This window comes from Arvicola amphibius, chromosome 9 (assembly GCF_903992535.2).
Source record: "Arvicola amphibius chromosome 9, mArvAmp1.2, whole genome shotgun sequence".
NCBI classification, from domain to species: Eukaryota; Metazoa; Chordata; class Mammalia; order Rodentia; family Cricetidae; genus Arvicola; species Arvicola amphibius.
This window is the reverse complement of record NC_052055.2, coordinates 87,143,386-87,156,762: the sequence shown is the minus strand read 5'-3', so window position 1 is coordinate 87,156,762 and position 13,377 is coordinate 87,143,386. Positions and strand designations below refer to the sequence as shown.

Sequence of the window (13,377 nt, the reverse complement as noted above, 5' to 3'; positions counted from 1 at the left end):
ATTACTAAACCTCATTTATAAGGAAAGAAAAGGGCCTAGAGAATTGCTCTGAGTACTGCTTTTGGCTAATGATATATTCCCATTGGTCAAGAATATTGCTAATTTTGACGTTTTTATGAACTACAGAGGAGATACATTAGCTCATATCTTAAACAAGGGTTGTTAATACTTCCTGCAATAAACTAAGAATGACTTCTAAATGAAATAACCTATGTAGAATTATAGTCCTACTGATTCTTGGACTATCCAGAGAAACCTAAAACTTGAACTTGGTTTTCTGTGCTCCAAGACTTCAGCAGCTCAGACACCAGTGTGGGTCCTTTCTGGAGGTAAATACAGATGGCCCATGATTTAAAATCTTTCAGTTTTATGATGATGCTAATGTGACACGTTTTCAGCAGAAACATCACTTTGATTTCTTATCTTTTTCTGTGCTAATCTTTCATATACTATGAGACTCTTTCAAGGTTGGGGCAGTGTCACACTGATGAGAGTAAACAACAGATGTTCTATGGTGCACTGGGTAGCCAGATAATGTATGCGGTAGTCACTATCACTTGCCGTGATAAGGATGTGTGAGAGAGAAACGTGAGAAAAGTGCTGGCCATGCTGGTGGTACATGATTGTAGTCCTAGTAGATGGGAGGCTGAGTCAGGAGGATCACAAACTTAGGTGCAGCTGGGCTATGTAGTAAAACTTTGTCTCAGATAAATTAATAAAAGGAAGAAATGCTTATTGGAGTTTACAGCTTTGGGGGCTCCAGACAGTATATAGCTCCCATCAACACATCCCCAGTGGTATAATTCTCTAATCTCAGATGCATCACCAAGTGATGTCAAAGTTTTCATGGTAGAGTCAGCTTTTAGTGGTTGAATCCACCAGCTAGCAACCAAGCCTTCAATTCAATAAATAGGCCTTTGTGTGTGTGTGTGTGTGTGTGTGTGTGTGTGAGAGAGAGAGAGAGAGAGAGAGAGAGAGAGAGAGAGAGAGAGAGAGAAACTTTATAGTCAAACACTACCAGTATTTGATAAATTACATGCATTTGACTTGTGATGTTTTCAATTTATTGTAGACTTTTGGGGGAACATAATTCCATTATAAATTAAGGAGGTGCTCTGTCTTCAAAGCATTTCATTTTAAATCACAATGGCTAGTAAACAGATAATGAGCTAGTCCCTCAAATTAGTTTCCATGAGCAAAAAGCAGGCTTGGAGACATTAGTGAATTACCAAATGCAGGTTTAAAAACACTGAGCTGACCATTTATAATATAAAGAACAAGACAGAATATATCTTTAGAAAACAGGAGACTGTGAAGGCAATGGCCCATGTAGTGCTGTGTATAAAGGATGCAGCAGCCTTGTAACCTGGAGAGTCTAACAGGAGAGTTATTAGTCCCTTGGGGCTCGGAATATGATAGCTAATAAAGACCTGACAGACTCTCAACTTTTACTATATTCCAACTGTATTATTCTCCTAATGCTTCTCTAACAGAAACAGCACAGATTGGGAGGTGTAATGTAAGAGACAGGGAAAAAGACTTTGTTTTTCTTTTTCTTTTTTTTTTTTTTTTTTTTTTTGGTTTTTCGAGACAGGGTTTCCCTGTAGTTTCTAGAGCCTGTCCTGGAACTAGCTCTTGTAGACCAGGCTGGCCTCGAACTCAGAGATCCGCCTGTCTCTGCCTCCCGAGTGCTGGGATTAAAGGCATGTGCCACCACCGCCCGGCTAGACTTTGTTTTTCTTATTATCATGTCCCTGACAGGACACAGAAAACTCTGATATAGCATTTTCTTCACACACTACCCAGCTCTCCAGCAGACACCACTCAACTCTGGCACTACCTACCCAGAACAGAGTTGACTTCCACAGATTAGAAGCTCACTTCCATGGGACTACCCCACTCTAGGCACCAATCACAGGGCCCAGGCTGCCACCTGTGATTCTGGACAACTGGCTATTAATTTAGATCCCTATGACCTTCCCCTCAAGTTTAACAGTTGTTTTGTGACATTATCCCTAGGGAGATGTGAACAAATGACTGTTTATTCCAGAGAGAGACCCCGGGGGACTGTTTGCAGTTAATACTTGCTGAATGTAATGGGCAGTGGTGTCAATTGTCTACTTGACATAATCTAAACCAGCTAGGAGATGGGGTTTTGGACATGCCTGTGAAGGGATATTTTATTAATTGGTGAGGGAGGACCCATCTCAGCTTCTGGTGGGACCATTTTCTGAGCAAGAGTCCTAGACTATGTGAGTAGACAGAGAGAGAGAGCACAGTGTATCTACTGCTCTCTGCTTTCCAACTGTGCATGCTATGTGACCAGCTGCTTCAGGAGTCCTAGACTATGTGAGGAGAGAGAGAGAGAGAGAGAGAGAGAGAGAGAGAGAGAGAGAGAGAGAGAGAGAGAGAGAGAGAGAGAGAGACAGAGAGACAGAGACAGAGAAAAGCTTTGGCCAAGTTCTGCTGCTTGCTGGGGCTGGAACATGACCCTTCATTCAATTACATCTTCACCAGCTTTCTGTCTTTCTCTGCCCAAACTTGGCTGTCCTGAAAGTTGCTCTGTAGATTAGATTGGCCTCAGACTCAGAGATCTGCCAGTCTTTGCTTTCCCAGTGCTGGGATTAAAGGTGTGCCTTTCTTTAGTTTCTTTCCACAAATTGGAAATCTAGCTGGGTGGAATCTTTTCCTGAGGTCACCACTCCCTTTATTCCATTTCTTAATCCATTTATCTCCTTGAACACTGAATTTAGTTCTATTTAACTTCCTGGTGCTCTTTTTCTCCTCCAAATTTACTTTTTGCAATTTACCCTGCTCAGCTGCTCCTTTTCACTATAAATCTTCATTAGAGTTACTACCAATATCCACAGGACAGTGTCTATACTAGGCTGTTTTGAGATTTCTTCTGCTAATGAAATTAATCCAAAACTCTTCACTTTAGCCTCAGAAAACTCTTCAGACAAGAGCAAAAGGCAGTCACTTTCTTCACCAAAATATCACAAGAACAACATACTTAAATTCTTCTCCTCTGAAACCTTTTGAGTGAACCTTCAACAGTTCAATAACTCTTATCACCTTTGTATTCCATGCTTCTATTAGTATGGTCCATTAAGCAGTACTTAAAGCATTCCACTGTTTTCATAATCCAAAGTACCAAAGTCCAAATTCCTCCCAATAAACACACAGTCAGTGAAATGGATTAAAAATGCTGCTGATCCCTAGGTCCTGGCAGAAATGCTGAAGATCCATGAGTGGTGGCAGCAGGCAGCGGGTCCTGAGAGCAGCCAGTCCCAGGCAGGGACTGGCACAGGTCCCGGAGCAGCTGCAGCAGGCCATGAGGAGAGATAGACGGATGGGCCTGCCAGGAGACCACACTGCAGGTCTCTGAAGGCAGCTGGTCTCCAGGCAGGGAACCATGTGGCCTCCAGGCGAGACACAGATGGATAGGCACACCATGCAGAGTGAGGCTGGATATTTATTTAGTGGATTATGGAGAAGGGGAGGACAGCAGAGAGGCAGAGAGAAAGGGGGAGAGAGAGAGAGAGAGAGAGAGAGAGAGAGAGAGAGAGAGAGAGAGAGAGAGAGAGAGAGAGAGAGAGAGAGAGGTTGCCTCTGAGAGGGGGATGGAAAAAGAAGGGACTCAGGCTGCAAGCAGGAAGATCTGCCTGCCTCAGTGAACAGAGAGGGGGTGGGCAAGGCTTGACTCTTAAAGGGACAGAACAACCATTACAGTCAGGCCTATCACAGCAATACCCCAGTCCCTGGTACCAAATTCTTCTTAGGGTTTCCTATTGATGTGAAGAGACACCATGATCATAGCAACTCTAGTTATAAAGAAAAACATTTAATTGGAATGGCTCACTTACAGTTTCATAGGATCAGTTCATTATTATCATGGCCAGGAGCATGGTGGCATGTGGGTAGATATGATACCGAAAAAGTAGCTGAGGGTCCTACATCTTGCAGGCAACAGGAAGTTGACTGAGACACTGGGCAGTATCCTGAGCATAGGAAACCTCAACGCCTGCTCTCACAATGACACATTTTCTCAAACAAGGCCATACCCACTCTTACAAAGCTGCATCTCCTAATAGTGCTGCTCCCTATGAGATTATGGGGAGTCAATTACATTCAAATTTCCACACCTAGAAATTTATTCATTTGTTGATAACAGTTTGTATGGTTTTTGTTGGATATTAATTTTGCCATTCAGTAGCCTGGAATTTGTCAAATCTGTTCATATATATTTTGTTTATTATAATGTAAGGGTACCTGCCTCTACCTACTCCAGCTGGAGACAGCATGCCACAATCTGTTTTAACACAGGAAAATTTGAGCTCAGGTCAGTGCTACCATTTTAAAGCCAAACATTCCTTCTGACACTTTTCTGGCAAAAGGGGATATTGGGGATTGTGGATCCCTGACACTGAATTTCCTGTGACCCCCTGCCTGTTGGAGTAAACAACTTGTTTTCCTATGTTTGCAGCTGCTCTGAGCAAACAACTTGTTTTGCAGCTGCTCTGAGCACAAGACCCTCAGGAGTTCCTGATGTCAGGAGAGTGGTTTCTGGTGGGCTTGTAGCTGAGAGTTAGGGTGTGGCCATTAGTCAAGGAGCCCCAGATGACCCATGTCTCGTGTGTGTATGTGTGTGTGTTTCAATCTCCAGCCCCTTGCCTGACTAGTGAACCATCCTGTAGTGCAGGCAGTATGCTACAGATGTAACAGAGAGCACAGAGTATGTGTTGCACTACAAGGGGGTAATTGCAAAGATCACATAAGGAGTATCAGTATTCAAGTGAGTGTCCTTTAATTGGAAGATTACTCTTTCTTAAGAACTCAAAGTCTACTTGTATTATTCGGCTCCAACTTTCCTCTCTTATGGTCAACAATTATTAAACCACTGTGTATGTGTGTTTGTGTGTGTGTAGGAAGAGGATTGTGGTGATGACCAGACTGAATTATCATGTCTCTTAGAGCTACCCAAACTGTCAACTCTTGTTGAAGTTCTGGGTTGTTTCATGCTAGTCATTGGGAAGAGGGTCTATCATTTGAGGAAATATCCCCAGAAGACTGGCCTGCTGGCAAGTCTGTAGTGCACTTTCACAATCAGTGATTGATGTAGAGGGTTCAGTCTATTGTGGTGTTGCTGTTTCTGGGCTGTTGGTCCTGTTTGCTACGAGAAAGCAGGCTGAGCAGGCCACGAGTGAGCAAGCCGGTAAGCAGCACTGCTCTACGACCCATACTTCAGTTCCTGATTTCAGGTTTCCGCTCTGAGTTCCTGCCTTGCCTTCCTTCAGCTGTGTATTGTGACCTGAGAGTTGAACGATGAAATGAATCCTTTGCTCTCTAAGTTGCTTTTGACTGTGGTGTTATATCAAAGAAATAGAAACCCTAAGACATGTGCCAACAGAATACCACATTTCCTGAGATCTGGTGGTTGCTACCTCTGTCTATGCTCTACTGTAGAAACAGGAAAATACATCCTTCCTGTCTTATTTAGGGTTTCTATTGCTGCGATGAAACACCATGACCAAAAAGCAAGTTGGAGAGGAAAGGTTATACTTCAGCACTGCTGAAGGAAGTCAGGACAGGAACTCAAACAGGACAGGAACTCAAACAGGACAGAATCCGGGAGCCAGGGATTGATACGGAGGCCATGGAGGAGTACTGTTTACTGAGGCTACTTCCTCTCTGTTGACTTTAGCTTGTGTCAAGTTGACACACGAAGCCAGCCAGTACACCTTCCTTTCTATACCATTCTCGGCCTTCTAGACAACAAAAGAACGGTGTTTTGAGTACTCATGCTTAATGAAGTCTTTCAGTGAACATAAATCTAGGCTACTGCTTATCAAAATGTTGGGACAAAATTACATTGACCTAACATCTATGCTATTCAGCTCCCATTCTTTGAAACAGTTAAAAAAATTCCTAGAGATTAAAGCTTTCTTGCAAATCCATCATTGGCAAATATAGGTCATCAGGATGAGAAATGTTTACTGAATTTCTGTAGATCCACATGTCATAATGGGCTCAAGGGATAAAAGTTTGAACAAAATCCATGGTTTCTGTTGTTTTAAAGCATACAAGCTTTATTGACTGATGATTGTGTGCATGTGTGTGCGATGGGGAAGATATGCAATAGCCTGTGTATAGAGGTCAGAGGACAACTTTTGGGTGTCTATTTTTGTACCAGGCTTTTTTTCTTTTGAGCCACCAACCAGGTCCCAAATCATGACACAAAGACTTATTAATTTTGAATGCTGGGCCTAACTTAGGCATGTTTATGGCTAGTTCTTTTAACTTAAATTAACCTGTTTCTCTTTATCTACCTTTCTATATCTGTATATTTTACATTCACTGCTTCTTTATGTCTGTCTGTCTGGCATCTGCCTGGCTTCTTGCCCTGGCATGTCCCTTGTTCTCTCTTCCTTCTCTAGTTCTTCCTTCATTCCTCTTGAGCCTAGATTTCTCCTCATATTTATTCTCTCTGCATGCCAACCCTACCTAACCCTCTCCTGCCTAGCTAATGGCCATTCAGCTTTTTTATTAGAGCAATCAGTTGCCCTAGGCCAGCAAAGTAAAACAAATGCAATGTATCTCTATATAATTAAACACATATCCTTACATCACTAAATAAATACAGTATAAACAAAGTAACACAACTTTACATAGTTTAAGTAATAGTCTGCACCATAAACAAATGTAACACATCTTTGCCTGGTTAAAATAATATTTGACAACCAAGTCTTTCCCTGAGTCCCAGGGATCAAACTCAGGTCATAGGCTTGGTGAGAAATGCCTTACCTGCTAAGCCACTGGTCTTGAAGTTTGCAGACTATAAGAGAACAAAATGATTACATAATTAATTTGTACCTGATTAGTTAAGCAATTACAAGTAGACAGGGCTAGGAAAAGGCTAAAGGTGTCCAAGAAAATCCAACGTGGATATCAGTGATTTTTCTCAACACCATGACGAAATACCTGTCAGAGACAACCCAAGGGAGGAAGGTTTACCTTGGCTAAAATTTTCAGGGGACTTCAGTCAGTCATGGGGGAGAAGGCATGACAGTGGAATCATGTCAGTCAGTGGTGGTGACAGCATGATGCAGTTGGCCACACCTATGTGTTGTCTGAGACTTCCTGGGGAGAAACAACAGGCCTACTCACCATCAAAAGGGAGCCTGGGACAGACCTGTGTCCAGTTTGAATGAACTAATGAGATTTTATTGGTAATAATAACAGGAGTATGGATGAGAGTTATTTACAGAGAGCAGGGAGATCTCAAAACCAGCTCCATCACCGAAAGCCCACCCTAACACAGCTCTCTAGCCACTGATTTCTCCTGTATTCCTGCAGAATCTCTGGCCTCAGCGACTATTTATGAAGGGACCCTCAAACAGCGGAGGTTCCTTTCTGGATCCCAGATGAGGTACAAACCACACCCAAACACGTTTTCACAAAATATCTTTTCTTTTTTAGCTTAGCCAGATACCAAAAGACACATGTGCAAGGATATTAATTAGAGCACTATTTCTTCTTCTTTTAATATTTATTGAGCTCTACAGTTTTCTCTGTTCCTCTCCCTGCCTCTCCCATCCCTCTTCAACCCTCCCCCATGGTCCCCATGCTCCCAATTTGCTCAGGAGATCTTGTCTTTTTCTATTTTCTACTTCCCATGTAGATTAGATCTGTGTAAATCTCTCTTAGTATCCGCATTGTTGTCTAAGTTCTCTGGGATTGTGTTTTGTAGGCTGGTTTTCTTTGCTTTATGTTTAAAAACCACCTATGAGTGAGTACATGTGATAATTGTCTCACTCAAAATGATGTTTTCTAGCTCCATCCATTTTTTCTGCAAAATTCAGGATGTTATTTTTTTCTGTTGATAGTACTCCATTGTGCAAATGTACCACATTTTCCTTATCCATTCTTTGATCTAGGGGCATTTAGGTTGTTTTCAGTTTCTGGCTATGACAAACAAAGCTGCTATTAACATAGTTGAGAATCCTTTGGATATATACCCAAAAGTGTTATTACTGGGTCTTAAGAAAGGTTGTTCACTAATTTTCTGAGAAATTGCCACACTGGCATCCAAAGGGGCTGTACCAGCTTGCATTCCCACCAGCAATGCAGAAGTGTTCCCTTTCCCCCACAGCCTCTCCAGCATAAGTTGTCATCAGTGTTTTTGATTTTGGCCATTCTTACAGGTGTAAAATGGAATCTCAGAGTTGTTTTGGTTTGCATTTTTCTGATGACTAAGGATGTTGAGTATTTCCTTAAGTGTCTTTCAGCTACTTTAGATTCTTTTGTTGAAAGTTCTCTGTTTAGGTCTGTATTCCATTTTTTTTTTATTGGATTATGTATTCTTTTTTTAAAAAAAAAAACTTTACTTAGTAATTTTATTTCATGCTTATTAATATAATGATGTCAGATTCTCTGGAATTGGAGTTACAGACAGCTGCGAGCTGCCATGTGGGTGCTGGGAATTGAACCTGGGTCCTCTGGAGGAGCAGTCAGTGCTCTTAACCACTGAGCCATCTCACCAGACCAAATTATGTGCTCTTTTGGTGTCCAATTTCTTGAGTTCTTTGTATATTTTGGAGATCAGACCTCTGTCTGATGTGGGATTAGTGAAGATCTTTTCCCATTCTGTAGGCTGTCAGTTGTCTTTGCTTTGCAGAAGCTTTTCAGTTTCAGGATGTTCCATTTATTAATTGTTTCTCTCAGTGTCTGTGCTGCTGGGGTTACATTTATTTATTTATTTTGCTTTTTAAATTTTTTCTTGTTTCTCTGACTTTTTATTTCTTTCAGCAGATTATATTTTTTATTACTTTATAAATAATACCATTCAAAATTTCCATTTCTTTCCCTCCTCCCACTTCCTTCCAGCTCCCACACTCACCCTTCCTCCTCCCCCTCCAGTCCTAAGGGAGGGCAGGGTACCCTGCCCTGTGTGAAGTCCAAGGCCCTCCCTCCTCCATCCAGGCTTAGGAAGGTGTGCATCCAAATAGACTAGGATCGCAAAAAGCCAGTACATGCAGTAGAGACAAATCCCTGTTCCATTATCATTGGCTTCTCAGTCTGCCCCAATTGTCAGCCACATTCAGAGGGTCCAGTTTGATCCCATGCTCTTTCAGTCCCAGTCCCACTGGATTTGGTGAGCTCCCATTAGCTCAGGCACACTGTCTCAGTGGGTGGACCAACCCCTCGTGGTCCGCACTTCAACTGGACCTTGGGAGCTCAGTCCAGTGCTTCGATGTGGGTCTCTGTCTCTATCTCCAATTTATCACCCGATGAAGGTTCTATGGTGATATTCAAGATAGTCATGTGTCTGACTACAGGACAAGGCCAGTTCAGGCACCCTCTTCTCCACTGCCTAGGGTCCTAGCTGGGGACATCCCCATGGACACCTGGGAACCCCTCTAGAGCCAAGCCTCTTGCCAACCCAAAAATGGCTCCTTAAATTAAAATATCTTCTTCCCTGCTCCCATACCCATCTTTCGTCCATGTCAACCATCCCACTCCCCCACGCTCTCCCTAACACTCCCCTTCTCCCTTCTCTTTCCCCCTCTTCCCTTCCCCCACCATACCCCCACCCCTATGCTCCCAACTTTTGCCTGGCGATCTTGTCTGCTTCCAATTTCCAGGAGGATCTATATTTGTTTTTCTTTGGGTTTACCTTATTAGTTTCTCTAGGATCACGAACTATAGGCTCAATGCCCTTTGTTTATGGTTAGAATCCACTAATGAGTGAGTAGATACCATATTCATATTTTGGGGTCTGAGTTATCTCACTCAGGATAGTGTTTTCTATTTCCATCCATTTGCATGCAAAATTCAAGATGTCATTCATTGTTTTGGACCGCTGAGTAGTATTCTAATGTGTAGATGTGCCACACTTTCTTTATCCATTCTTCCATTGAGGGGTATCTAGGTTGTTTCCAGGATCTGGCAACTACAAATAACGCTGCTGTGAACATAGTTGAACAAATGTTTTTGTAGTATGATTGGGCATCTCTTGGGTATATTCCCAAGAGTGGCCGGATCCCGAGGTAAGTTGACTCCCGATTTTCTGAGAAACTGCCACACTGATTTCCAAAGTGTTTGTACAAGTTTGCATTCCTACCAGCATAAGTGTTCCCCTTACTCCACATCCTCTCCAGCATAGGCTATCACTGGAGTTTTTGATTTTAGCCATTCTGACAGGTGTAAGATGGTATCTCAAAGTTGTTTTGATTTGCATTTCCTTGATAGCTAAGGAAGTTGAACATGTCCTTAAGTATCTTTTGGCCATTTGAAATTCTTCTGTTGAGAATTCTCCGTTTAGTTCAGTGGGGTTATATTTAGGAAGTGGCTCCCTGTGCCAATGCATTCAAGTGTACTTCCCACTTTCTCTTCTATAAGGTTCAGTGTGGCTGGCTTTATGTTGAGGTCTTTGATCCATTCGGACTTCAGTTTTGTGCATGGTGATAAATATGCGTCTATGTTCATTCTTCTACATGTTGATATCCAGTTATGCCAGCACAACTTGTTAATGCTTTCTTTTTTCCATCTGATATTTTGCTTCTTTGTCAAAAATCAGGTGTTCAAAGATGTGTGGATTGATATCTGGGTCTTCTGTTTGGTTCCATTATTCCTCCTATCTGTTCTTATGCCAATACCAAGCTGTCTTCAGTTCTGTAGCTTTGTAGTAGAGTTTGAAGTCAGGGATTGTGATGCCTCCAGACATTCTTTTATTGTACAGGATTGTTTTGGCTATCCTGGATTTTTTGCTTTTCCATATGAAGTTGAGTAGCTTTCTTTCGAGTTCTTTGAAGAATTTTGCTGGGATTTTGCTGGGCATTGTGTTGAACCTGTAGATTGCTTTTGGTGAAAGATCCTTTCTTAACCAAAGGAGAAGGACATAGACCTTGAACCTTTGAGTGATTTAGAAGAAGGACTGGAGGAGACCAGAGATACAGCCATGGTGGTGGCAGTTTTCAAAGAACAAGAACAAAAAAGAGATTGAGGCCATGCATTCCCTTGGAGCAGCCAACCTAGCCAAGATGATAACTGAGGGCTGCATAGAAGTAAAATTTTGTATTTGCTGCAAGACAGCTAGTGGGTTTATGCTACAGTCTGAGCTCTGTAAAGACTGGTTCCATAACAGCTGTGTTCCCCTGCCTAAATCAAGTTTGCAGAAAAAGGGATCTAGCTGGCAGTCTAAAGACATAAAATTCCTTTGCCCTCTTTGTATGATATCTTGAAGACCCAGGCTAAAGACTATTTTGTCACTCTTGGTATCCCTTTAGAAGTTGCCTGTACCATTGCCTGAAGAAGAGGCACTTCAGTGTTGACAGAACGTGCCGTGAGTTGGCAAGATAGAGCACGGCAAGCCTTAGCCAGAGATGAACTGTCCTCTGCCCTGGCCAAACCCTCTGTGTTAAGCCAACATATGGTGGAACAAGCAGCACGAGAAAAAACTGAAAAGATCATCATTGCAGAGCTCCAAAAAGAAGCTGCCAATCCAGACTTACAGGGACACTTACCTAGTTCCCAACAGTCTGCTTTTAGGTGGGTGGCAAGTAGTGTATCATCTCCTCCCCCCACTCCCGCCAAACAGTGGACTATGATGATGAAAAAACAGATTCTGATGAAGATGTTCGGGAAACATACGGCTATGACATGAAGGATGCAGCCAGTGTGGAAATCCTCTAGTAGTCTGAAACCCAATCTCTTTTGCGATGAAGAAATTCCCATTAAATCTGAGGAAGTGTTAACTCACATGTGGACAGCACCTTCATTCTGTGCAGAGCATGCGTATTCTTCTGCTTCTAAGAGTTGTTCTCAAGGTTCTAGCACACCAAGAAAGCAGCCTCGCAAGAGCCCTTTGGTCCCCCGAAGTTTGGAGCCTCTGGTGTTAGAGTTGTCTCCTGGAGCAAAAGCCCAGTTGGAAGAACTCATGATGGTGGGAGACCTCCTAGAAGTGTCTCTAGATGAGACACAACACATATGGCGGATTCTGCGGGCCACAATCCACCCTCAGAGGACAGATTCTTTCATATCATGGAGGATGATAGCATGGAAGAGAAACTACTAAAAATGAAAGAAAAGGATTCTTCTGAAAAGAAATGGAAACAGAAGCTAGAGAAGGAAAACAGAGGTCAAGGAGCTAAAGAAAATAGATAAACCTAAAAAGAATTAAAATTAAATGTGAACAAATCCAAAGAGCTGAATAAGTTGGCCAAGAAGCTAGCAAAAGAAGAGAGAAAGAAAAAGAAAGAAAAGGCTTCTGCAGCCAAAGTCGAGCTTGTGAAAGAGAATACTGAGAAAAAAAGAGAGAAAAAAGTGCTGGATATCCCCTCAAAGGATGACTGGTCAGGAGCAGAGGAATCTGATGAGAATGCCGTGTGTGCAGCCCAGAACTGCCAAAGGCCGTGTAAGGGCAAGAGAGTTGTATTTGTAATGGAAGAAGAGAAGAATAAAAAATAGTAGTTTTAAAAGTGGCCCATGTGACCGCTTTTCGAAAAAGGTAGACTGGATGCAATGTGATGGTGGCTGTGATGAGTGGTTTCATCAAGTTTGTGTTGGTGTATCCCCAGAAATGGCTGAAAATGACAATTACATCTGTATAAACTGTGCAAAGAAGCAGGGGCCAGATAGCCCAGGCCAAGCACCACCTACTCCCTTCATAATGAGCTACAATGGAGGATCTTAAAGAGACCAGTTAGCAGATGCTTGGTTAGCTCACAACATGGGGGGAAGTGGACCACATTGAGACCTTACTCATCAAGCAGAGTGGTTCCAACCACTCAGAATGTTGTTCCCAAAGATGAATGGACTTCAGAGAAAGTCCTCTTAGTGCTGGCTTCCTCCGTGTGTGGATTGTGTGGGCTACATTCTCAATCATCTGTGCAGGGGATGTCTTCTTCGGTACAGCAGCCAGAATTTCAGCTCTTGACTACTTTGGGTAAGGTTTGCTGAGTTAAGGTCAGGTTCTTGGTGGAACTCTCGAAGCTGTTTGGGTGTTAACATGTTGCTGTGCTTAGTGGGGTGTATAAAATGTGACTTATTACCAACTGAAACTAGTTGTGGATGGTTACGTCCTACAGGTGATGCCATTGGAAGGCCCTGATTGTTTGAATCTCCTTAGTTAGGATAATTGGACAAGAGTCAAAGTACAACTCTCTTTCCTTAATTATTGACATTTATGCCCTACTGATCCAGTTAGGAGGAGCAGGCCAAAGTTACCCCTTTAGAAGTCTTGGGGTGGCAGTGCAGTTTGTAGACCTGCTTGTGCTTATTTATGCCGATAAGAAAATCCTCCAAAAGAGCCCCTCACTTTCCTCAGGAGGATGTCAGCAGTTTAGAATCTGACTAGACTAGATTTTGGGAAGAAGA

The 13,377-nt window shown here is 42.5% G+C and overlaps 1 pseudogene; it reads left to right on the top strand.

Moving 5' to 3' along the window:
- Positions 1-728: 728 nt before the first annotated feature.
- Positions 729-12,707, top strand: LOC119823743 (annotated as a pseudogene).
- The last annotated feature ends 670 nt before the right edge of the window (positions 12,708-13,377 follow it).